This window comes from Condylura cristata, unplaced genomic scaffold, assembly GCF_000260355.1.
Source record: "Condylura cristata isolate star-nosed mole 26May11 unplaced genomic scaffold, ConCri1.0 scaffold00018, whole genome shotgun sequence".
NCBI lineage: Eukaryota > Metazoa > Chordata > Mammalia > Eulipotyphla > Talpidae > Condylura > Condylura cristata.
In genome coordinates this window covers 24,388,931-24,411,540 of record NW_004567119.1, presented here as the reverse complement: position 1 = coordinate 24,411,540, position 22,610 = coordinate 24,388,931, and the positions used below count along the sequence as shown (strand labels likewise).

Here is a 22,610-nt window from a genome sequence, read left to right as displayed (position 1 = left end):
GGAGCCAGTGGAGAGGGAGGAGAGCAAAGGGAAAGACTTGTGGAACAGCGTTTTAGCCCGAGGGACCCAATTGTGCAGGGACCTAGGATTATGAGTAGATATAGAGAAGAAAGTATAATAGAAATTACGCTGAAATGCTCTTTGAGTGTTGTAGCAAGAGTGTCTCTTCTGTTTCAATAGTCCTTTGTCTTTCCACCCAGTAGAGCTCCATTAGGTTGAACAGGCTGCCCAAATGAATGTGAAGGGGAGAAAGACACAAGTTAGGGACTGTGAGAAGCCAGTGGCAGTTATATTTGAGAATCACTTTCTTATAGGATGAAAAATATTGAAAATCAACACTTTAATTTTTCACAATGTAATAGTTAAATTCAGATGGCTAGAAAACTGGACTGTGTGTGTGTGCGTGTGTGTACATACATATACATATATATGGGATCATATATGTATAAATGTGAAATAGTTAAGTTCAAAAGAACTCCTCTAAGTGTCAAGTTTATTTATTTATTTTTCTTTTTGCATAGAAGAACTGGGGTATAGGCCAGAGGTTGGGGGGTGAGAGTATCACCAGAGACAGAGTAGGGAGCAGAACAGACAAAGTCACTGAAATACACTGCTGAGGGGAGCAGTGGGCTGGAGACAGGAGTGGTCTGCCTTGCCATGTGGGTCACCTCCCTGACCTGAAATTGAACTTAGGCTGTAGCAGTTATAGTTCTGAGACTTCTTAACCCCCTAGTCCACCAGGGAGGCCCATAAATGTCAAGTTTAAAACAGAACAGTTCTGCCTGGAAATAATCTGTGGAAGTGAAGAAAATTGTACAAACAAAAACTTGAGCCCTGTAAATTCTTGATCATTTTTAGTTACTTTGCTGCTCTCTTGGTTATATAAAATGAAAAGATACAAAGAAAAGTTTTTATTCACAAGCATAAGTTGCTGGGGGTTTTTTGTTGTTGGTTTTTTTTTTAATATTAAGCAGGTTTCTTTGCAGCATTTAGAAATCTCTCAAATACAAAACTGAATGAAAAGGCCTCCCCTTGAGCTTTTATTTGTCAGGCTGATGAAGCTGTATAGAAATGTAAATGTAATGTAAGTGATGGTATGTGAGAAGCTTGCATTGCTTCTTCCCTTATCCTGGGGCTCCCTTGTAAGAAAATTCTCTGATTTTGCTGTGTGTGTATGTCTCTTGTGTAAGGGCATTTAATTAGCTACAAGTTACAACAAAGACTTTTGAAAGGAAAATATATCTGTGGTACAGATGCCTTTATTTTCCATTCAGCCAACAGCTACATTTTTAACTCCCTTATCAAAAGCTGCATGAACTGCCCAGACTAAATTGGGAACATCTCCACACTGTTTGACAAATAGATTTTTTGTAAACTGATTTAGCCTTTTCATTGTTTGCATTTCATTATATAGCAGACTTCATGTCACAAAATCGGTATTCATTCAAAATAGAGAATTTAGAGATAGGACTGTAGCCAGCTAAAATAATATTGCACAGGTCAGGCCTATTAAGCATAAAATAATAGCACGTCTGTGATCCCAGGGCTTGCTGCAGGGGGAAGGTGGTGATATTCTCCAGCTCAGGAGTCAGATGCAGGACCGAGGATATGTCTGAGGCTACATTTACAGGGCAAATCGGTAAGGAAAACCTAAAGGAGGCAGTAGTCTGAGGGATAAACACTTGAGAAACAGGTTTGTTCTTTGCTTCTTCAACCTCATATTCCGCACCCCTCCCCCCCCCCCAAGGGCGGAAGTGGGAATTTAAAATTTTTATATCCAATAGAGGTCTTGGTCTGTTCTGAAACACTTGTTCATCAGAGTTTGGGGGCCATGTCCCCTGGAGGAGAACTGTTGAAGGCAACTGTCCTTTGAAGAGAGGTTGAACAGAGAGGCTGTTTTTTGGTTTTTCTGAATCCTTTCATCTGGACTAGATGAAACAAACTTGAGTCTTAAACTTGAGTGTGTTCAAGACTCACCTGGAGGATGATTAAGATAGATTGCTGAACTTCACCTTCAAGGTGTGTCTAGGTTAGCCTAAGAATTCACAGGAATAGTCTCCAGGTAACACTTGTTAGCAGGCAGAATGAAGGGTATCACAAACCCCCAACCTTGCATGTTCTAAATGGGTTCTGCCATCCACTACATAAAAACAAAATGTGCTCTTAATGCAAAAGAATTTAATAGAATTTCTTTTTAAATAGAAAGAAAAGAAAAGATCAGAATTTTCCAATAAAACACCCAAAGTCACCCATCCCTCATCAGTAAATGCCCAGCCAAACTGGGTTGGCCAAAGCAGGGTGACTGAGACCGGAAAGCCCATCACAAGTCTAAGGCACATTCTGGTCTGTAGGAAAGGAGCAGGAGGGTGGGGGCTACTCTGGAAGAAAGGGAACACATCATATTACAAGTCAAGATAAAGGCTGCCATTGTCAGCCTCTCCATGGGCTGGCATGTCCTCTCATTTATGTCTTCTAAGTGTCTCTGCTCATCTCAACACCATATGTCACCTTCCATGTCTCCCAAGTCCCTAGTGCAAGTCTAAGGCTGAGAAGCAAGTGTGACTTCTTCACATGTCTCTTCTCCCTGTCTTCTTCAGCTTCTTCTTCACATTCAGCTCTACCCTTCATTAGGAGGTTAAACTCTGTAACATACTGGGCTTCACTTTGAGAACTGCTGCTCTAGACACTCAAGGCCAGTCCCAGGGGATCAAACATTTGCATTTCAAGGCACCTACCAGTTAAATCAACTGGGCAAGGACCTTGGTAGCCCTGACACTTAACCTCTGGTAGAGAGTCTGAAAGATCGCTGAAGACAGTTTATGTGCATGAATCTTCTTGCTCGATGTTATTAAAAACGCAAGGCTCTCCTGACATGATATCTTATTCTTGCCTCTTTAGGAATTCCAGCAGGTTTCCCACACCAGCCAGTTGTTTAGCCCAGCTTAATGAGTCTTTGGAGATCACCTTTTGTGCACTTGTCCTAAGAGCTGGGATTATTTATAAAGAGGAACAGGACGCAGTTTTATTCTCAAGAAGCTTATAGTCAAGGCAGAATAGACAAATAGGAGGAAAACGTCAATATTATTAGGTGAGTGCAGACAATGATGGGGGCCTGGGGTCTCTGGCCTCTGGGAAGTCTCCCCTGACCCCCCAGGATGAACTAAGTATTAAGGATAAGTAGGGTTTTGCTGAGCAGAGGGAACAGGGAAAAGCAGAGAGAAGTGAAATATGGAGAATCTGCTAGGAGTTTGAATGCTCTAGAATATTTTACTAATAAGTGAACTGTGTTTACCTCTCTCAGGTCTTTTGTATTTTTCCTCTATCATTCTACTTACTCCTGCAAACCCCCCACCCCTCACTAAACTCTATTTAACTATTACTATCTGCTAGAAAAATACTGTATATTCCATTGTAAAGCCATCCAAACAGTGCGTACAGATAGCAGAAAATGAAAAGCATCTCAGCTGTTTATGCTGCTACATTAGTATTTGTTTCATCATTTCATATGTGCTTTTATTCTGAAACCTAGTGCTGCCTCTCCCTTTAAACTGTACTCAGCACCTCAATTACACATACCTTTACACACTAGCCATAGTGTACTTACTTTGCTTTAATTGTGTAATGTCAGGTCCATGAAATTTGAGTCACACAAAAGCTGGGCCCACAACAGGTATTCAGATGACCAGGGCCAACTGATCTTTCTTTCTCTTTCAACATTGGCTGAAATTTGAAACTACCAGTGACCCTCTCCTCCAAAAAGACCACTCTGTGGATCCTACCCTTAGGCTTCTGTCTGACTCAGGGTCTTTGGGTGAGATCTCAGTTTCTGTGGTTTTTCAAAGCCCCCAGGTGGTAGCAGTGTGGAGCCAGATTATCTTCTTCAAGGATTACTGCTGGTTTTGGGACATTCAGCCATGAAAACAGCCATCTTCATTGGGTCTAGAGAAAGCCCAAAAGCCGCTGGTCTTTGGTGACTTGACATCTGAAATGGGCTGCTGACTTTTCTTCAGGGCAGAAATAATTTGTACGGGCATGGGTAGAAATAAGCTCTCCTTAAATTTGCATAGTTCCCATTGGCTTGGGTTTACATGATCTTATTTGTTTTCACGACAATCTGATGAAGTCAGCGGGACAGGTAAAAAAAAATTTTTTTTAAGTCTCTTCCTTCTTGTTAATTGTTCTTCCTAACAGATGATAATCCCAAGACAAAACAAGTCCGGTATTTGCCCAAGATCACACAGCCAACAGGCAGGATAGAGCCAGGATTGATGCTAAACCATCCAGTACCCAAGTCTGTGCTTTCACTTAGCTTCCTACCTGTGGTTCAACACTGTGAGATACAGGTTGCTGGAGCAGGCTCAGCATTTTCCCAGATGTACTTCAGTCTCAGCTGTGCCAGCATATTGGCCTCACTGGGGAGATTTTGAAATGCCCCATGTCGAGATTAGAAATGCAAACTGGGGAATCAGTATTTCTAAAAGGTGGAAACTGCTGTAATAGAGATCATCTCATTTAATTCTCTTAACCACAATATTATGTTAGAGTCTTCACCATTTTCAAAGGAAAGAATTTGGGGTGCAGAGGAGTTGAATCCTCTGGTCCACCAATCCCGGAATAGCAGGAGGCAGTCTCCAGGCGAGGAGGAACTGCAGTCTGCATCTCTTCTCACTGTGGCTGCCTCTCACAGTGTTAGCATTTAACTTCCAATCTTGAGGCAAACACAGCTGAGGTAAGCAAGGAGTATCCACTCAATGGAAGGCAAACTGGAATCTCAGGGTGTCTAGAAAATCACCTTCCCCTCCGTAAATTTGGTGAGTCAGTAGTGGCTTGTTTCTGGCCTTGGTGGTTGTGCAGCTTTCTTCCTACAGCTTGACTCAGTGACCTGAAACATGATTTTTTTTTCAGTCTGTGGAGCAAGATGTGAATAATCCAAACCATGGGTTATAATAGCTTCAGCATTGAAACAGATTTTAGGGCAAAAAAAGAGGGGATGTGGTGTTCTCACCTGTTGATGGCATATCCACATCATCTCCAAGGTGTGTTGAAACCCTGATGGCTGGGCTCCAACCCGCCATGGTTTCTGACTCAGTAGTTGGGTGGGGCCCAAGAGCTTCCCATTGATGCAAATTTCCTTGTGTGGGCCCCACACTTTGAGAACCATTGCATATTCCAGTCATTTCTTCACCAAAGACCAGTGCAGTGTAGTAAGATGCCTCTCCTTAGGTCACCAGGTCAACTTTACCTCTGAGGGTTCTTTCTACCATAGCTCTCGTCCAGGGGGCAAGACAGGGGAGGCGGGAAATGCAAAGATTTTCTTGCCATCCTTATCCTAAGATTCAGCTTGCTTTAACTTGAGGAGATTAATATTGGCATTAAAGCAGTCTTAACTTTGGATGAATCGTGCTGTCTAGAAAGGTTACTCCTTAATACCCTAGCAGATACCCCTGGGCATTTTCCTTTTTTGTTCTTTTTCAAGAAGAAGTGAGCATAGTGGCCTAGAAAATCAAGCTCTTAAATAAATCATCCAGTTAACTGATGCCAATCAGTGCCACCTAAGGATGAAGATTTATTTATGAGTATGATTTTAAGGATTCAAACTACTAAGCAATTGTTCTGAAGATTCTTTCATAGATGGTAAGGATAGGGAGAGACAAGAGTTTGCCATCACCTTGCAACCATCTTTTCAGAAAAAATAAAAAAATGAAGACTGAAATGTGACATCAATGTTTTCTTCTTATCAACTGGCAAGAACTTTAGCAGTGACAGCACTCCTTTCCTTCTAAGTCAAAATACTGTTCCTTTGAGTGAGTAGTTAATTATGAAAGAGTAAATATATTAGCTCCATTTAAATACTGACAGGATTTCTTCAGAGAAACTTTGATACTTACCAAAAATTTAAATGGTACCAAGTTGATAACTGTCCCGATCAGCAATTTTGGGGACAAATATTTATTGAGAACCAAAAATGTCTAGGTTAGTGTTAGGTACAATACAGATAATGAAAGGTCACCAAAACACTTACTAAATGAACCTACAGACATGGTACAATATACTTGATACCAGTTAGTACAAAGGTTTGTGGAATATAGGGGTTCCCCATAGATTTGGCCTGAGGACCCCCGGAGGAGGCTCATCCATTACGACACATTCCAGTTACCTGTAAAGGACTAAAAGGCTATTCTTTGGGCCTGGTGGGTTGTATTGCTAAGCATTACATCTGATTCTGTGAGACCCAGAATTACCAGAGAAGAAACACTTCAATTGCAGCAATGTTAGATTGCAAATATGTAATTTCTTCTCCAGATACACCCCATGAATTAAGTCTTTACATGTACATCTCAAAATATTGATGGTGACTGAAGAATAGAATAGGGCTAATTGGTCCCTTAGTGGGAATGAGGCTGATGGTGGGACTGAACTGAAAAGCTCTCATCATGCAAGGATTCCATTATGGCCAACATTGTGTCATTTAATAGTCTTGGCTAATAGAGGAGACCGAATGTGGCTGTGTTTCCTTCCAAGATCTTCTTAGCACTAATATACGCAGACCTGAGAATGCCTGCCACACAGCAGTGCAATTAGTCCCCTTCTATAGCATTCTGGAAAGGTAGGAGATGAAATAGAATGATCCTGGAGAGAAAGCTAATGTTTATAAAGTTGTTACATTATATGAGTTGACCATACTTCTTTTTTTATTAATGAGGGTAACTTGGAGAAATTCCAGTTGAAAATGGTGATTTTTTTTAGACTTAAATAGAAAAAAATAATTGTTGCTTCTTCCATCTTTGTTCCTTGGCTTAGATATTATAGAATTAACTTACTGTTGCATCTCATGAGATGTGGGGAATTTCAAGCCATCAAGGAATTTTCCCAAAACTTTCTGAGTGAAATCAGCTAGAAATAGGAATTGAAACCTTAGGTTTCCATTTTGTGTTTTAAGTTCTCATTGGTGTTGTATTTATTTACCCAGGAAAATTCCACAGGACCTGACTGAGTGTGAGTGTTTCCTCAAAAGAAAGGCAGTATGGGGCATATGATTGTTAGACCAATTTCAAAAAACAAAACTATTTGTGGTGGGTGAAAGGCACATAGTCAAGGTGGCAAATGTGCTCCTGTACTACCTCTGTGTCTTTCTAAGTGGGAAATGGCTTGCTATTGGAAGTACCCCAAAATGTAATATTCTGAAAAGCAAGGAATTTGGGTCCTGATTTTGCAACTCAGTGTTCTTTGAATGATCAAGTAAACTCTTTGGACCTCAGTTTTTTCAACTTTAAAGTGGATTGATAGGCCCTCCCTGGTGGTGCAATGGGTTAAAATGCAGCACTGCAAGCTGGCTGCAGCTGCTTCGTGTGGGTTTGAGCCCAGCCCTGGAGGTGATCCACATGACTCAGCAGACCACTCCTGACCTACCCACTGCTCCCCTCAGCAGTGTACTTTGCCAATCTGCCTGCTCTACTCCCTACTCAGTCTCTGGTGAATCCTCTTACTGCCCTGCACCTCTGGCCTGTACCTCTGTTCTATATGTACAACTAAATAAATCTTTAAAAGATAATATAAAACGGGTTGATGATAATATAGCTACTTCATGGAGATGTTGTGAGGGACAAAAGATTTGATATGCTTGATTAACTGCTTCGCTACTTTAAATTATAGCAAAAACATCTGTGTGCTGCTTATTTAATTTTCCAAATAATTTTCTTCCTGTTGTATATTTAAAATATAAGATTAGAGGCCCTCCCTGGTGGCGCAGTGGGTTAAAGCACAGCACTGAGAATCTAAAGCTGCTTCCGCATGAGTTCGATTCCCGCCTGCCCCGGAGGTGACCACATGGTGTGGCAGACCTCTCCTGACCGGCCCGCTGCTCCCCTCAGCAGTGTACTTCGTAGATCTGCCTGTTCTGTTCCTCACTCTGTCTCTGTTGAAGCCTCTCACTGCCCCTGAGCCTCTGACCTGTACCCCAGATCTGTATGCAAAATAAATAGATCTTTAAATATATATATATATAAGATCAGAACCATCTTCTTTTGTTAAATTTTACTTCTTTGTTTTGTTTTTCCAGTTTATCGAAAGGTGTGAATTAATCTGTTTCTTTTTTCTCACTAATGAAAATCGTCTTTGATTTATTTAGCTTCCTAATTCAAGTGGTAAAAAAAATTGTAGGAAAAAGAAAGGGGTCTTTTAATTATGCTATTTGCTGTTTCTGCAATATGAGGTGTGACTCAATCAAGCTTGGGGTGCAAAGAGCTGGGCACTTAGCCACAACCTGCAGGAGGTCTGAGACCCCCCCCCCATGTCAATGTCCAGAATTGTCTTCAGAGCCCCCACATCCCAACTTTTGAAAATATAAAGAGGATGTGAGATAGGTATTCTTTGCCTTACTCTCTCCTAGATTCAGATTGATGTTATAACCATGGACCGTTCTCATCAATGTCTTGCCCTTGGAATAAAAGCACCAGGATTGGAGTAAAGACAGGAGTAAGTGATCTGCAGGCAAAACATCTGTCTCTGTTTTTCTGACTACTCGTTAATTCCCTTCTTCCTTTCTCTTGTTCTATGAAGAGAAGTCCACCTCCTTTCTATATTTCTGTGGTGTCCAGTGCTGCTGAATGCTTCACAGAAACAGGTCCCAGGTAGTCGTCTTCATGGAATCCCCATCAACATTTCACCAAGGAAACATTTATGGTTTGAAAAGAACCTTTATTCCTTCCTATGAACATTTTAAGTTGTATATAAGAGCCATGTTGAACATTTTATTTAAAGTAGTTGCTTTGGGGCTGTATCTGGTGCTGTGATTTTTAAAGCATTGCTGTCAGGTGAAAGAGAAAATGTCCCCATCTTACAAAGGTCTTAGGTACTGATGGAGCAACTTTACTTGATTTTATTTTAATAATACTTTTTATGATCTAGTAATTGTTCAGTATGTATATTTAGAAAACAGAAAGATAGAAGAGGAAACAAACCATGATTCTTCATTGTCTCCCCCCCACCCCACACACACCTCCAGCTTTCAGAGGAATAAATGACGCGGCTGTTCTGGAACATACTAACATAGAGGCTTTGACCTTCTGCTCTTCTCTTCTGTCTTCTCCCACCAGTCTCCTCCTCTTTTATTATCTTTTGAAAACATCTTACTTTTTAAAGTTTCCTATATTATCCCAATAATCCAATTGGATCACCTTGTTTCAAATTTAGTGACCTAATTTAAACTGAATAATAATAAACTGAAAAATTGCTTTCTTTGGTCATTAGCTTTTGTTTGTGTTTTGTTTCATCTACTCACTCGTCCAAGACAATTCATTGTGTTCCTACGTCATTGACAGGAATATGTACCCAGTTCCACTGCTGGCCCTGGGGACACCATCAGACCTGGCTCAGGTCCACAGATTACAGATGGGTAGGTGTGAGGATGGAAAAGAAATAGCCATTTCATAAACATTAGAACAGTAAAAGAAATGGAAGTCAAACGTGTTTATAAAAGGATGACTGATTAGCTACAGAGAAGAGACGCTATCTCTACTAATTCATACCGACTTTTTTTTTTGGTTTGTTTAAGTGGCTTTACATTTTTTTGTTTGTTTGTTTTTTCTAAGCTTTCAGAGAAAACAGAAGACCCTTTGCTATAAATTGGGTATTTATCTTTTGGGTCAGGTATCCTTGGATCTTACTTGGGACTTTTGTCCTCAGAGGGGCCCAGGTCTCAGCTGGAGTTCTGTGTGTTCGAATATTGTCAACAATTGGGGGATTAACACCAGAAGCTTGTTACCAAGTAAGCAGTGGAAAGGGGAGAAGTGTAATCTTCCCTAATATGGCCTTTTCTGCTACCTGGGTGTGTCCCTGGGTTAAGGCTCTTAACCACACTAAACCTTATTTTCCTCACTGGTAAGGTAACCAAGTTGGGCTCCTAATCCCTGTGGTCTTTTCCTGCCTTTTGTAATTCTCACTGGCCATTCTGCCATAGATTAGTGGCCATTCAGTGTAACAAGAGCAAAGCCTTGTGAAGAAATTGAGTTCTTGGGGTATCAGATCAAAGGGGCTCCAGAGCAAATGAGCTTGTGCTTGGATAGTAATAAAATCAACAGTATTATCGACTGAACTGCTGGGCTAGAGGGGTGGGGAAAAACTGTCGTAAAGAGAGTGAAAAGCAGGAGGGGTAATTTCTCTGTCCTTTCCTCCTGTAAACAGTGTCCAATTGAATGCTCTGGAAAGTCACCTGAACTACTTCACTGTTCCAAATCTGTCTTCCTCCTGCTCACACACATTCAAGTGGCAATTTAAAGAAGGTTCATTTTCCCCTCTTAAGAATTTGAACTAATGCACAATTGTTTTATATAGTATATATTCTATACCATCTGTAAAGTTCATTTCATCTTATTCTAAAAGTTATTGCAATTTTCATGTCGGGGATGATGCTCGTACTTCATTTTCTTTTCATTATTAAGTACCTTGAATTCCTAGTTGAACCCATAGGCCAAATGAATTGAGGTGCCATGCCCTTATATCTCTTGTTTTATCTGGTGAGATTTAAAGCTAACAGGACAAAGGATGGGAGACTTGCTTTGTGTAAGATGGCAGTAAAGGTTATTATCTCAACTGAGGCACTAGTGGGAGTGTGAGGGAGAAGCAGTGTAGGTGACCATGAGGGCAACTGCATGAGCCTGAACACCCTGGGCCCTGGCTCCCCTTCTTCCTTACTCTGACCTGATCCTGCTAAATTGATTTAACCCAGTCCCCATAACAGTTTCACACAATAGCTGAGGAAACTGAGACAGAGACCGGCAGAGTCCATAGCCTCACTTGACATTGGACTCCCAGCCTCCGGCTTGTGTTCAGAACAGTCTGTCACTCCCACACCACCTAAGCTACTCTGCTGTCTCCTGACTGCTGCCGGACATGGCAAGCACACACATCCCTGATTCATTTGCCTTGGTTGGAGGAAACAGATTTTTATTAACTATAGTCATTTATAAAAATGAACTTTGAAGTGTATCAGAGAGTTATAAAATTAAATTGCAACAATAACAACAGCACTAATAACCCCTTTCAGTTTGCTAATATGGACACAGATGCTAATATCTCACTTTTTCTTTTCACTGAGCCTTTGAAATTTGCACAAAAGTGTAGACATATTCAACGGGGGGGGGAACCTTACAAATAATATTAAACATTCACATATGTTAGGGAAAAAATGTATACTGCTTTTCATGTTTTATGGATATAGACATTTATAGATTCAGTGTATGTTTGCGTTAAATGGGGCTGTTAAGGTGTATAATTGATCATTCGACTGTTATGAGAACAAGTCTAGCTTACTCTAAAACCTGTTCTGTTTGTTCCACTTCCCCTTCTGTCTCCCCACTCTCCACGGCCTCCTCCCCAACCCCTCCTTAAGCTGCCCTTTATTTTGGACACTATCACACACATGATTGAGTCAACAATTTATGGCTTTTAAAAATAAGGATTTTGTCCTCTCTTAGGTTTATTGTTTATCATAATCATCTTTCAAGTGAAAAGGCTAATTTACTCTTTCTATAGGAATATTTTAAGCTTGATTATCATAATATTACAGCTGCCTGAAAAGGTCTAAAACGGGACATTGACCTTGAATGTTTTCTGCATTGAGCTTGTGGTGCTTAACATTCAGGGAAGAATATAACTGCAGCTCATTTATTAATATATAATCTCAAAATGTTAACTATTGCTCTGTAAATACATGCCATGCAGATTATAGAATGCTTGTAGGACACTCGAATATGCATTTCATATTTTAACAGAGTAAGCATGTTAGAAAGACAACATAGCTAGAGTACCTTTTCTCATCACAGTTACTGTAGTTCATCAGTTAATTTTTACTGACATTTTATCATGTATAATATTACTTTGACAAAATGAAAGTGAAACAATCCTGAATTAATTAAACTGAAACAGAATGGCCATGGTCTCTACTGGTTTCTCAATCTTCTTTTGATTCATTTTATTTTCCACTTTCACAAACACACTGGACAAGAAGTTTAGTGTGTTATGGAGATGAGGTAATTACTCCCCCAAACCGGCTTTTATTTATTTATTTATTTTTAAGATGGACTAGGTAAATTTGGGAATGGGATGGATTGATAGGACAAGAGGTTTGTCCAAAGGAGAGGTTTTTATTCGTGCCTCTGTGGAAGCAATCACTTTCAATGGAAATGATTGCTTCTTGCCAATAGAGACAATAATTTAAATATCAAAGCTCGTGGCCTAGAAAGGAACAGCATCAGAAAATGAGGTGTGATGAACTGATAGAGAAGTTGTGACAATAGAAAGTAAAGTAGTCTACCGATTCCAGAGGAGTCTTCAGGATCTCAGAAGTGTATTTTTAAGTACGTTGATACACAAAAGAAACGCCAGTGCAAAGACTCAGAATCAAGGGGAAGATGAGTGAGGTGACCTGAGCAGGGCCACACAGCTCTTGAGGGGGCAGGCCAGAGCCTCGGGTCTGGGTTTCCTGCCGTCCTCCAAGGTTCTTTTCTACAGGGTGCTGATTGTAGGTGTTCTTTTGAAGTTACAGATAGTAGTTTTGAATAGTTTGGTTTGCTTTTTGTTATTTGGCATAAGATACCATACACAACAGACATATCAAGGACCACAGGGAAGGTGGTTCAAAAGGTAAACAGTTTTTCACAGGTTTCATGATCTTGAGGAAGGATCTGCAAAGGTAGATGACCAGATGATTTGAAAATCCGAATGCATTATACCTTGTTCGGTTTTAAATATTTAACAAATAGCAAACCTGCAATATAAGATCAATCTTTGCTTCAAACACCATGTGGCAGCTATAAACATTTTAATGCAGATTAGTTCTGTTAATTTTCAGAACAGGAAGCTGGCGGTTGAAAATAGTTATCTGAATGCAGTAATAATGAGACTAGGCATTTCTCATCAGCTTTAAGAAGTCAACCAAGAGTGTTTTAGGAAATGATTTGCACTAGACTAAAGTAAGATTTCTGGTACAGATAATGCATAGGAATCTACCTTTTGTTTACACTTGAGTTTTGCTTGTTACTATTCCATTTACTATTCCATTCTGTTATTTCAAATGGAATGAAGTATATTTTCTGCTTGGTGTCCCAGTAGTTCTCTGGAGGCCTGAGAATAATATTTGGATTTTTTGTGACTGCTTTGTTTAAGAAGAGACTGAAACTGGGTATAGACTTGATGCCTAATACATTGCTATTAAGTAATTTATTAACGTGCTTTGTGAAGCAGTCATCAGAGCTCCTTTTGTTTGGTTCCACTTATCCTGCTTTGGGTGGACTCCTTGTGGTAAGATTGTGAAGTGTGTAGACTGATTAGCAGTAGATGTTTATGCTACCCTATTTTTCTATTTATTTTTTAAAATTTTATTCACCCTCCCCCCCCCCCATCCTTTGTAGTTAGATTCTGAAAGGTTTATGCTCAATTACTGTCTGGTGTGTTTATTTCTCATGTGGCTTGTGTACTCTTTCCTCTTCAAGGCAAGTAAATTCTGTGACTAGGGAAGGTTCTTGGATGACTAAGCTATGCATTCAGTAAAATATTCTGGGAGCTGTCTCACAAGTTTAGAGCAGTAGCTATTGTTTTACATTTTAAATTGGTTAGACAGGATTTAAGATAGTCAGTGTAATCTCAGGTCCTTGGCTTGTGGAGGTGACACTTTGATCCCCTGGGGAAGCATAGAGCTCCACAAATCTAGCACACGCCGGTCATTCAGAAGCAGCTGGCTCAGTGGACGCTGCACCTTGCATCGATGAAATATGTTCGTGAAAGATCAGTGCGGGCTGCTACACCGGGGATGTTTGTGCACGTTTCTCTGTGAGCATAGAAGAAAGACTTACACAAGAATATGAACCTATGATTGAAAATATACACCAATGAATTCAAGTATTTTATAATGGGCAAATAAGTACCCAAAGGGAAATAAGACAATTCTGGGAAATAATAGATAAGTCTTATGAAATATGGTGAGCATAGGTCCATCAGTAAATTATTGACTACAAATCTGGTCTTTAAAAAGCCATTTCAAAGGAGTAATAAACAGGCTCTGTCACAGCATGATAATGCAAAGAAACTGAATGCAGTACAGGATTTTGCACAGGTGCAAAATCTGAATACATTGAGTGCATTAAAAGATACCATGAGCACCTTCAATAATTTATATTTTATTTTTAAAAGAAATGCCCCTGGACAAATTCAGGAAGGAACCTTTTTTTCTTTTCTTTTTTTTTTTTGGTTTATCTTTTGTAATATGTATAATCAAATCTACTAATTACTCTGTCCATGTTAGCTTATTCAAAAATCAAGGCAGTAATCATTTGAGTCAAATATATTTTTCTTCCTAATGCAGAATTGGTTTCCAGATTTCTTCTATCATATTTTAGAAAAATCATGTTTATTTTTCAAAATGTCTATTTATTTATTTTTAATTATAAAATGATTACATGTCTCACTTTAGATTGAAGAGACAAATCTCTTTTTTTTTTTTGGGTGTCTGCAAAATGCTTGGATTTTCTTCTACATCTCAAAGCTCTTTTAATTCACTGCTCACAACCAAATTTACATCTTAATTGCAGAGTTCACATTTAACAATATAGACAGCATAATGCTACTGGTAATTAAGCTTTTACTACCTGCTTTTATACAGTATTCTCAGGCACAGTTTTTGCTGTGTGAGTTCTCATCTACAAACTTGTATGCATTTAGACCACAAATAAAAGGAAAAGGAATCGGGGCTAAGTCTTAGATATGGCTAAATACATGGTTAGGGAAATTGCTTTCTTCTGTGGGGGAACCAAATCATGTTTGTCATTTTTAATTTTCTAATTTTAATGTGGGTGTTCTAGTTTAGTAGTATTTTTTTTAAGACCTAGAAAATTTGAGAAGGTTTAAAGGAAGAGTTGAATTTTGATATGGTAAATTTAATACACACTGAATATCTGAATTCATTTATTATGATCTCAAAGTGACACTGTTTATAATATGTAAGACTTAAGATGCAAAAGGTTGGTAAGCAATGGAGCTGAATTATATAAAAACGAGAGTCTTTCTCCATAAGGGTGTAGTTATCTCTGCCATAAATAGCTGGTATCTATTTCTATGTACATTTGCTAGTATCACAAATCCTGTAGTTTAAAATAGGACCTAAGGAAAGTCTTCATTATATAGAAAGTAAAATTGCACCATGCACTCTTGGAGGAAAAAAGATACCCTTCTTAGATTCGCCCTTTTTAAAATAATAGTTTTTGAGAATTAAGAAATATTACTTGTTTGAAACTAGTTCTTATAATTACCAGACTGTGATGATTTAGGAACTGTTTCTGGGTTGATTATTTTTAAGACACTCAGAATATTTAATTCCAAAACTGGTGTTTTGGGTAAAATTTTGTATAGTTGTATTTGTCTCCCAGTTTGAAAGCTTGTGTTAAGTATATGATCAAGAACAGTTTTGGTGTACTGTTGAATAATGTTCTCCCTACAAAAAGGAGCAGTCTTAATTTTGTCAAAATGCCCTGAGATGGGTTTACAATACTATTTACCCTATAGCCTTCATTCTCCCACCCCTAAAACTGAATACACCAATTTGCCCTGCAGCTGTTTAACTTTGCTTTGAAAAGCCATGCATTGTATATATCTATAAGTAAAGAGCGGCAGGTAAAGAACTGTTTACACATGTGATTTACATAGGCATTTCCTCAAATAGTCTAAACGTACTATTTCCTCTTCTATACTTGTGTAAACCTGCAGTCCACCTCAAAGATGATGATCCCAATTCTCACGCCCCAACAATTTAGAAGCACATCTTTGATATATTTTTTAAAAGCTAGGATAGATCAGGAAAACAGGAAAAGACACCATTACAAATCAGTAAAAAAGTACAGCAGCAGCCCCCAGTGTCATTAAAACACAGACCACAGCAGGACAAACTTAATTCTCTACCTTCCGCAGAATCCTTTCCCAAATTAACTGAGAGTCTGGGAGAGTTCTTCTTTGCAAGGCAAAATAGATCTTAGGTTAGAAACCAGATACAGATCCCTCCAGTGCTTAGAGAGTTAAATTAGTTATGTTTCTTTCGTAGCTTCCCAGAAGGAAAGAGAGAGAGAGAGAGAGAGAGAGAGAGAGAGAGAGAGAGAGAGAGAAAACACCGTATCTACTAGGAGCCCTCGGAGCTCGCTGGTCCGGCTGCTCGCTCTCTCTCCCACTCTCAGTGGGCTGCCTGGGTGCTGGCTCTGCGCACCCTTGCTACCTGCCTGGCTCGGCTCGCTGGGTGCAGCCTCCCGTCGCCTCCCTCCTGATTGGGCAGAGGCCCCCCAATCGGCTGCGCGCCTGGGCCGGTGGGACTGCATATGTAAAGCCCTACTTCATATTAATAAGCTCCAATCGGGGCTTTAAGTCCTTGATTAGGAGAGTGTGAGAGCTTTGGTCCCAACTGGCTGTGCCTATAGGCTTGTCACTAGGAGAACATTTGTGTTAATTGCCCTGTGCTCTGTCAAGGAAACTTTGATTTATAGCTGGGGTACACAAATAATGGTTGCCGGTCGCACATGGATTCGGTAGAACTTTGCCTTCCTGAATCTTTTTCCCTGCACTACGAGGAAGAGTAGGTACCTTTTTCTTCTTTCCTTTTTAAACTCGGCGTTAGGGTGCGTGTGTATTGGGGGGTGGGGGGTGAGGTTATGTGGACAAAACGTGTCTTTGCACACCGATCCAGGTCATGCCCTGGGTATTTTGTGAGTGCTTGTTTGTGTCTGTCTCGTGCCTTTTGTGTGGAGGGTGATCTCCTAATTCAGTAAGTCGAGAATGGTTCTCTGACTACAATATTACCTTTGAGGCAAAGCTCAGTGACTGTCAGTAAAACAGCTGTGTGACAGTCACTTCTTATTCAGGTGCTAAGAATAGGCACTTGGCACAAATGCTTAGTGAACTGTTAAAATGCATCTTTTACCAGGACCCATTTTCCCGAGGAAAGATGTTTTAAAATACAATATTCAAAATGATTTATACTATTGAGTGCCTCTTATGTATTTGCAGTTTGACAGATATTTTCAGCTCCCTGTCATTTCTCACCGCGCAGAGTTAGAGGCAAAATTGCACATTTACTAATTCTCCTTCAGAGAACAATTTAAAACTCACCCTATGCAATTCAGGGCTAGAATAATGTTATTTGCATGGTTAGCGTTAAGTCAGCACTTAACTGACAAATCAGTCCATTAAGTAACATGAGATTTTCACACATTATAAATATTTAAGGGGAGGGAAAAAAAAAGAGAAAAACTAAAGAAGAAACAGTACTGACTTAAAATTTTCCCTTAAATAGATAACGCTGAGGTTGTGGATTTATTTAATGTGTCATGTCCAGAAAATTCATAAAAGTACTTTTGTTTTACCATACAGTTTCACTTGTATGTATGATTATCTTTATGCACATGGAGATATGTATGTATATATCCTTGGGTTATTAAAGGTGGGGGAGAAGTGGATAGGGGGCAGAAGTAAATTAGGCATTCTTGTGTAAATGAGTAGGTCATAAACTTAATTTCAATCTACTGTTAAGATAAAATATTAGTGTGTCACAGAGCTGTCGCTGCTTCATCTTTCTGTTGAGTCAGTTATATAGCTTTGCTTTCACATTACAGTAATACCAACTGTTATAATTCTGAAAAGAGTGCTCTTGGCAAACATTCTCTCTCTAGATGGTGAAGAAAATATAAAACTCTAGAAGATGAGGCAGTGCATTATAGGTAGATGTCCACTAGCTGTCCTTCGTGACTGCATATTGCCTTGCTTTGTAATTAAGTAAGGGATGAAAAGTGACTTGCAGCCTTAGTAGCTGCTTCTGTGTGTATGAGTGTGTGTGTGCGCGCGTTGTGTGCAGGCTCACATGCCATAAACTCACACAGGGAATATTAGCCAAGAGATGGACTTAGGAGGGACAGAAAGAGTGGAAGGCTATGCCTGCATCAGTCTGATACATCCAAAAGAAGATGCAAGCTCAAACTGTGTGAAAATACAAATGAGAAATCAACAAAGGTAGGACAGCCCGCTCAAGTGCAGTTGCAAGGTTAGCACACCTGGGGCTCTAGAAGGGGAGAGTTTAAAATGTCTTCATGTCTGGGTGAAGTCACTATCCCAGCTCACCTAGATTCTGAGCTTTCTCTTGTAAACAAATAAACAAAACAAACTTTGAAAAATCCCCCCCCATCTTCTTTTTAAAGTAGTTGCTTCAAATTTAACTTCTTATTTCTAATTTGAATACTTAGTTCAGATAAGACTCTTGAAACAGATGCATTTAAATGAAATCAGGGCACATGTCTTTGGCTTTGGCGCAAGATTCAAACTAGCTTTCTTTTTGGCTCAATTAAAAGTCATCTTTAAAAAATACAGATTTATTCTTTGGATGCAGTTCTGATGGTTACGTGGTTCACTGGACAGACAGAAAGATCTAATGCTGAGCAACGCATCTGCCTCTCTGTCTCAATTAATAAACCACAGAATTTATACATGTTATTAATATTCATAGTAATTGTGCTGGGTTAAACCCCATCACGTGTGTGTATACATAGAAATGAAACTGGAGTTATGCAGTTCCAGAGGAAAATATTGGACCGTTTCTGCTCTGGAGGCTGTTAAGAAGATTCCGACAATTTATTGACCACCATTAGGAGGGCCTAAAATGTTAACCTTTAACTATTTTTTTTTTTAGGGAATATGCCAGCACATTATAGAATGTAATACTTGAAAGCTTATTTCACATTTAATAGCAGTAATAACTGATAGCATAAATAGATGAAAATAATATATCTGCTCATTTTGACATATGTGTCAGCCTAATCATTCTAAATGAGTGTGCTCATCACATGAATCCCTTTCAACCTCTGATTAAAATGTAACATTGACTACAGGATTATAGAGCGGACTTAATTTTACTGACTGTTTTAACAGTTGTCACAGCTGTTGGGAGAAGGAAAGGCAATCGAAACACTCCAAAACAGGCGAGGCGAGGAGGGAACAGTTTAGTGCATTTCAGCTTGGTCATTGAAATGCAGACATTGATAATGAAACACAGTTGTGTTTTAAGATTCCTGTTTGAAACTATGCAAGTTTTATTTTTGTATGTCCACACTTTTTATTTCAGTGTTTTGATTTTGGTTTCCTCCCATGGGCTCAATTCCCCTTATTAAAAGGTAAACTAAATTGAAATAAGACTATCCCAAAGTAAGATCATTATAATGTCAAAATGTATGTGATAAAAATAGGCAGGAAGGAAAAATTTATACAGTAACAGTGATAAAAAGACAAAATGAGAGCTGATGATATATTATTTTTTTAACAGCTAGGATCTTGATTTAGTCACAGTAGATGTGACATTGTTTGAAAACTATGCAGATACTTTAAGTTCATTTTTCTAAGAAAAATTACTGACACTCCATACTTTGAGTTCATATTACTTTTCTTCTGGTTTCCTCTCTATAAATCTGCTGAAAACACCTGCAGCCTTAAAGGTAGATACTGTAGAAGGGGCTTTCAGATAATTTCTTTGTCAATTGCTGGAAGTGACAACCAACTGCACTTAGGAGTATGTTCTTGAGCTGTAGAGTCTTGTCCTCTTGCCCATCATATCACTAAAGCAAAGAGATTCATCCTGTTTTTGTTTTTGTTTTTCTAAATTAAATAGCCACTATACACCTCCCAAACTATAGGTGATTGAAATGTGCATTATGTAACATATGATTTTCTCCTTGAAGTAAGCAGAAAGAAAAAGTGTCCCTGAGTTAAAGGAATAAATGTGAACGGGAGGGTGAGAGTGGTGGGCACCCACCTTTCCCCAGCTCTTTGTGACAGGATGTTTATGGGTTACCCCTTACACATTTGGTGGTAAGTTTAGAAATCCTCCTTTGACAGAAAGGGCTAGAGAATAGCTTTTCGTTTCCTGGGAAGAGACAAGGGTGGTGGTGTTGGTTCTTACAGCGATGGTTTCTCATCTTAATGTGTTTATGGCACTGCTGCTTTATTTACTGAGTCTAGTGTATTGCAGCGGTAATTAACCCATGTTATTAGCAAAGCCCTTGTGGATATCCATTAATTCTCTTGCATGGATGATCATTTTTCCAGTGTTTTCCCCCCAAGAAGATATCATTGTTCTTCTTCTTTTTTTAATTCTAAATTCACGGCCTTTGAGATATTTCTTTGATTTAATCTGACCTGAAATATACATTGGTCGTCTTATAAAGAAAGGTATTGTAAATAAGCTTTTAAAATGCACGTGGAAAACAGAAAATAAAATATTTTTTTTGTTCTTTTTAAAGTGAAAAAAGAAAAAAAAATAAGGTGTAGAAAGAGAATAATGCAGGAAATCAGTTTTCACACCAAATTTTCCAGATCTTAGAATTTATATTTGTGTCTTTGAGGCCTCTTCATCAGATTTTTACTAATAACACTTTTCGGCATTTTTATAAAATATCGAACCAGCAAAAAAATACATGTGCTTCCTGTGCTAGGAAAAGATAAGGACCATCTCATTAGGCAGGCCATACTTTTGCAATTAATTTCAGATACACAGTGCTATTCATCAAAAGGGGCAGGTAACTTCTCTGTAAGTCTATTTAACAAGACTTTCACAATACCTCACTCCTGCAAGAAGTACAGACAAAGAACAGACCGTTCTTTTGGAAGGTAGGCACTAGTGTCTCATCTCAAGTGCCTATTCCCTGTGAAGCTGTATTCCACATTTGTTTTAGCCGAGTGATTAAACAAAATATTTCACTGTCTTACTTCAAAAGTGCTCTTGAACATTGAAGATTTTGCTGACATTATTTTATAAAATCAATTGAAATCTGTGTTTACAGTTAATACTTACACGTGGCAATACATAGGAGTGATTTCTATGAAACCAATTAATCAACTAAACTTTTGAGAATCATCTCTCAAGCATTTAGAAATGAGAGAAGAGCATGTGAGATACCTCCATAGAACTTTTAACATTGCAGCACATAAGCCTGGCTCTGAATTCTGCTTCATAGAAAATTCATGGAAGAGAAAGACAATACAATGTTGATCTGTTCTAAGTGCATATAGCTTCGGCCCTAGCCAGCTCTCTGGAGAAAATCTTTGATTACACTAGTCCAGTTTGTTCAGTTTTTATCTCTTTTACATCCACTATCCTTGTACTAAATTGTCATTGTCTTAAAGCACATGAGATAGAAATGAATTGTGGTTCCTTACATCCTCTGACAGTGAAATATTTAGGCTCTCTTTCTCCAATCATACTTCCGTGTATATTTGATAGTGCAGGGGTGACATCAAGCATTTCTGCTGTTTGACATTCTTCTTACTGCATTATGTATGTTTTGCCGTTAATTATCATGTTCACAGTCATGTGTCTGTAGATAACACATGGTCTATACCGTTGCAAATAAAAACATATATGGTACATGAAAATTCGAAGCAGTAGATAGAATGCATATACACGTGTGTGCATCTCTGTGTGTGGGGTATGTATGTGGAATTTGCATATATGGGGAAGCGGCTTGTATGTAGAACTGGGTATGTTGTTAAGAATACTTGAATATGTCCTTATAGTAAAGTGAAACACAAGATTTTTTTTTAATCTGCTAGTTGCCAGTTAAATTTACCAGGTATGATTTTAACATGGAATTAGATTTTCAGGTATTTACCAAACCTGATTATAAACTACATTGGTTTCATTATCATATAAAAGATAGGTAACAGGTAACCTAGTAAGTATTTGTTTCTAATTTTATGTGTAATCATTATCATTCCTAAATTCAATATGTAATATTCATAAATAATTTGTAAAATAGGAAATAAGATGCTAATATTAAATGCATAATTGAATGCTTTGGGCTCATATCCAAGAAGTAGTGTTGAATTAGCTCCTAGCTGCATTCTTTTCTTACACAGTTGGGCCTAATAAATATATCTTAATGTAAACATGATAGCTTTTAAATAAATGCAAAATATGAATTTTATGTATCTGTACTACCATAAATATGTAATTTGCTTATTTTTTTTGCTAGAAGTACATATAGAAAATTAATTGGTTATAGTTCCAGAAAGTATATGAAGTATAGATTTCAGATTTATTGAATTTTATTCTTAGAGTTACATTTAATGATTTTGCTTAGAAAATCTGGGTGAGTGTTAAGAAATGCTCTTTCTATTCTAGTTTTTGTCCTAATTCATGTTCTTGTTTAAATTTCTGTATTTAATTTCCACCTTATTTGTTTGTGTAACACTTTAACCAATTTGATGTTTCTATGTAAAAAAAATAATAATCCTGCTATTTCTTTATGCCAATCCATCAGATCAAAGTTAACACCTCTCTTATCTGAGGGTAGTAAGTGACATCTCTCTGTCTTTTGAAGGATTTACCTGGCATTTGATTCTTATTTCAAGTTCATTTTAGACTTAGATTTTCTAAGATCTAGGAAAACTCACCTAATAAAAATAATTTCCATTCAGAATTTTACCAGACACAGTTTTCCTCTGTGTTCTTATTTCAAAAGTGTCAGGTGTTTCTTTTTCTCTGGTTTCTCAGCATTTTCCAAAACTGTGTTCTAATCAGCTATACAAAACCATTA

General features: G+C 38.4%; 1 protein-coding gene across 5 annotated transcripts in view; it reads left to right on the top strand.

The window, feature by feature from the left end:
• The window catches only part of ESRRG (estrogen-related receptor gamma), a 535,542-nt gene that overhangs the window by 306,457 nt on the left and 206,475 nt on the right, over nt 1-22,610 (top strand). The window contains exon 1 of one of the 5 annotated variants that reach the window (XM_004685434.2): nt 16,400-16,609. The exons of the other annotated variants lie outside the window; for them this stretch is intronic. The gene's annotated coding sequence lies outside the window, so the exon portion shown is untranslated. Of the gene's footprint in view, nt 1-16,399; nt 16,610-22,610 lie in introns of those variants that run through there. 5 annotated transcript variants of the gene reach the window in all.